A 4,892-nucleotide genomic window follows, 5' to 3' on the forward strand; every position below is an offset into this window, starting at 1 on the left:
CCTGCCTGTGGGCGCGTCACTCCAATCCCTGTCTCCATCCTCATATGACCGTGTCTGTGTCTGTATCTTCTCTTATAAGGACACTTGTCATTGGATTTAGGGCCCACACTAATCTACGCTCTCTTGTGTTTACATCCTTAGTTATGTCTGCAGAGACCCCATTTCCAAATAAGGCCACACTCACAGGTTCGGAGGTTAGGAGGTGGATATATCTTTTCGCTGACCACCATTCAGCCCGCTACATCTTCCTTTTTCCCCCCAGTGTAGTAACTCAGTGGGTGGCCCAAAATTGATTCATTTACCATTTTGCTTTATTTATTCTTTGAAACAGGGTCCTGCTCTCTTGCCTGGGCTAGAGTGCAGTGGCATCATTATAGCTCACTGCAAGCTCTTTTGTATCACCTTATTTAATGCTATTGCCCCTGGAGAGACGGTATTGTTTATATATAAGAAAACAGGGGTTTTAAGGGCTACAGAGCAGGACTATAAACCCAGTGGAGCGGCCCTGTTAATCCCAGGCTGGTTCTACCTGCCTCATCCTGGTGGAAGCTCCACAGCCTCTGCCTATCCAAAGAACTTCTTCCATTGTATTTAGATTGCACTTTCTTTTAAACAGATTAGGTTTGTGGTAGTCATTTCATTTCTTTTCTTTTCTTTTTTTTTTTGAGACAGGGTTGCATTTTTGTTGCTCCTAGAAGAGTGCTGTGGCCTCCTAGCTCACAACCACCTCAAACTCTTGGGCTCAAGAGAACCTCTTGCCTCAGCCTCCCAAGTAGCTGGGACTATAGGCGCCTGCTACAATGCCCAGCTATTTTTTAGAGACAGGGTCTTGTTCTTGCTCTTGCTCAGCCTGGTCTTGAACCGGCAAGCTCAGGCAATCCACCCACCTCAGCCTCCCAGAGTGCTAGGATTACAGGTGTGAGCCACCACATTCGGCCAGTGGTAGTCATTTCATACACACGATAAAAGGAAATATCAGCAACTTACCTGTAGGCCCAGCTATTTGGGAGGCAGAGGTGGATCTCTTGAGCCCAAGAATTTGAGGCTGCAGTGAACTGTTGATTGTACCACTACACTCCAGCCTTGGTGACAGAGCAAGACACTGTCTCTAAAAAGAAAAAACACATAGTGTCATTCTATTCATGGAGTTGCCTTAAATACACTGCTGGGGAAGATGGCCCAGAGCTATCATGAGCTATAAAATAGTGTTGTTGGTGTGATGTGTGTAAACTAGAAGACATTTCTGTACACGCATGTATATTTATGCATAGCACACACACTCCGAGACCTGTATGCATGTGTCTCTGTATGGTTTGGAGTTACAGGTTCAATATAATAAGAAGGAAAATACACAAAAAGAGTTAACATTGATTATCTCTTATAAATGGAATTGGTGCTGTGGGGGCAGGGGGATTTTAAAACAACTTTATTTACAGAAAATAAATGAAAAAAAAGTCTAGTCCAAAACAACTAGAGTAAATTTGAGGCCTGGGCCCCGGGGTACATTTTCACCTTAACCAGTAAATGCCCTCTGCCAACACCACACAGCCTGTGGCCTTGCCCTTGGTGTGGGTCTTTACGACCTCTCTTCCTGCAAGTGCTTTCCTATGATTGCTGCAGAAGGCTGATGGCATTGTCCATCTTTATTTCTTCTCAAGGAAATTTCCTGGCACCCAGGGTTAGTACTTTGGGAAATGCTAAACTCCCAGTTGCTCTGAGCCATCGCTCCAATTTAGCTTCTGATTCCATTTTCTAAGGGAATAGCTGCTCTGACATCAGAATAGGAAATGCCAGCAGGTGATCGTGTCATTAAAGGTTCGAGTTTGAGCTCTTGAGTTTGAGAGAAAATGTGTTCATATTATAATTTTTGCAGCAGCTAGGAAATGCTGCAGTGAACAGGGCTGGCTTTTGCTGTGAGGAGATGGTCTCCGTGCTACATTCTTTTCACTCCTGGCTACTCTAAAGGCTACTCTTCCCTGCCATTGCACCAGAAGTGAAATACCCAGAGGCTCAGTGCTCTGGCCTATGTGTGGCTATTTCAAGGAGAGATTTCTCACTCTACCTCATTCCTTTCCCTTTTTCTCTTTCCCTCAAAATCTTCCACTGTTCCTGAGAGTGTCAGTCACACATTAGCGTGAAGTAGCATGGTGGGCTTGAAAGCTGAGTTGGTACTTTATTGTGGATGAATGAGGCATCATTTGGAGATGTGGGTAGCCTGGGGACAGAAGACAAGTAAGCAGAAGGTGGCAAGAAGGCAGAGACATCTTTCTGCACTTCTTCTCACCCCATCTCGTCCTCATAGCAAAAATGACAGTGCAGTAAACTCCAGGAATTTGCAGTGTTGACATTGAGTCCCCTGGGTGCCTCAGCATAAGTGGCTCAGACCTTGGGCTGTTTCTACCAAATGAAGACTTACCCTCGGCAAGAATAAATGGCAGCTAGATTTTTCTGGGCATGTGAAATCTTGATATCCAAGGGAGCAGTTAATACCTGGGAAGAACTCTGAAAGCAAACAGGAGCATTTAAAAATAGTCATCTGATGACACAGCTGTGGAAAGAGTCTCTGGGAGATCTTAGAAGAAGCATTTTCCCAAGGGCTGGTTGGCTGAACTGGGAGCAAGTCCCCTCTTTCCTTGGCCCACCCACCTTAGGTAAGGATGTGCAGGACTTCCTCATTTAGCTTTTAGCAGGAACTTGGTATTTGACAGGGCTTGAAGTACCTATACAAGTAGATTGTAACAGTCACAAACCAAAGGGAAAAAACCATTCTTCTTTCTTCCTGTAATTGAGGTCAAGTTGGGAGACTGAGGCGTGAACAGGATGTGAAGAACCGCAGATGTGGGTGTGGGCTGTGCTGCTGAAGTGCGGGAGACAAGGGAAGGCGAGCTGAGGAGGCACCCTAGCTGAAGGGGCGCCTTTCTGGGCGACATGTCAGCCTCTGGTCAAGAAGCCAGTGTCAAGGGGCAGGGTGCCCACAGAGAAGGGCAGGTACAGGTCCTCAGTGAGGACTTCTTTGAATATGGCCTCTGGGTCCTGATGGCAAAGACCCAGAGAGAGAAGACAGGCTCTAAAATGAAGTTCTAGGCACCTTGGGAAAGAGGGGAGGGAATTGCAGAGGCTCTGTGGTCCCTCATGGCCTCTGTGGTCACCTGCTGAGATTGGGGTAATGGGAAAGTGACTGGGGCTCGGCTCAGAGCTCAAGCTTTGTGTCCCTGTGAGGCGGCATTTTGAAAGCCAGTCACTCCTTGTGGCCCACCAGAAAAGACCTTGCTCCCATCTCCCATCCAGGCAGCTCGGCTGAGCTAGTGTGGGGTATGGCTGTGTGTGAGGGGGGGGAAGTCCTCAGCAATGGCAGTGTCCAGTGAGAGGAGACTGGATTCGTCACCGGGGAAGGCAGTGCGTAAAACAGAGGGAGCAGAGCTGGTCTAGGTGACACGGGTCGGGAGCTCCACTCCACTCTCTGATGAGCTGCTCCAAACAGTTTGAAAACCACTGGAAACAGATGTGAGATTACTATTTGAAGAGGAAAGTAGGAAGGGAAACAAAGCCACTTACCCAAGTTAGAACAAAAAATAAAGAACACCAAGGTCAGACGATAATGTTGGAAGCCAAGCCTGGCAGCAAGAGGAATAGATGTGTATTTTACAAATATATATATAAATTGTCAACGTTTAGGGGCGACATTAAGTCTTAGCGATACAGAAATGACCACTCTACACCATGTTGGAAATGGTAAAGTAAAAAGTTATCCTAGTATTTAAAAAATATTTAAAAACCCTAATTTCCCTATCAGAACAGTCTACTCTATTGAGGATATTATGGCAATATTATTTTGAGTCAAATATTTTGGAAATTTTATGAATGTGACCCATGACTTTCACACTTACAGAAGGTAAATTACTGTAACATGTCAGTATTTAGCCGAGCATGGTGGCTCATGCCTGTAATCCTAGTACTCTGGAGGCCAAGGCAAGGGGATTGCTTGAGCTTAGGAGTTTGAAACCAGCCTAAGCAAGAGTGAGATCCCGTCTCTACTACAAATAGAAGAACTAACCAGACATTGTGGTAGGTACCTGTAGTCCCAGCTGTTAGGCAAGAGGATTGCTTGAGCATAAGAATTTGAGGTTGCTGTGAGCTATGACGCCATGGTACTCTATCCAGGGTGACAGGATGAGACTCTTGTTTCAAAACATTTCAGTATTTAAAAAAATGCTTTTCATGGAAAAAATGACATGTTAAGATACTGTTAAAATGTCATCAGAAACCACCATTGGCTTCAAACACTTGACGTTATCTAACTCAAGATGCCATTTCTGTTTACAAAGATAGTTTCTCAAAAACTTCAAAGAATTCCATTTCTTAGATACAATCTAATTCTCCAACAATTATGAGCACTGTCCCTCCACTTTTGCACCGACTCAGTAACAACTGTGTATCTTCTCCCTTACTGTGTAACAGCAGCAGCACTGCGGACAAAATAATGGGCTCCGGCTGGCATTGTCCTGCCCCAGCACTTACCAATTGGGTTATCCTGGCCAAACTAACACCCCCGGTTAGCCTAACACTCAGTTTCCTAGTCTGTAACTGCAAGTCTATTAAGGGTTAAATGAAACTGTGTATAAAATGTATCTAGCAAGCAGAAAGTGATACTATTGGTCACCCTGTGGCCCTGGTGCTTGACAACTAAATGGAGAAATACTCACCCAAGCATTCTCACTACTTAAAATGCTGTTTATCACCTGAATATGATGGGGGAAAAAAGTGGGGATTACTTCAGATTTATGGGTCAGCTTTACTCATATTGTAACAGGCAGAATTAATAAGCACCTCTGTAATTACTCAAGACATTAAAAATTATACATAATGTCCTGTGTACTTTTTTTTTTTTTTGA

The sequence above is a fragment of the Otolemur garnettii genome, unplaced genomic scaffold (assembly GCF_000181295.1).
Source record: "Otolemur garnettii isolate 467f Iridium unplaced genomic scaffold, OtoGar3 scaffold00027, whole genome shotgun sequence".
NCBI lineage: Eukaryota > Metazoa > Chordata > Mammalia > Primates > Galagidae > Otolemur > Otolemur garnettii.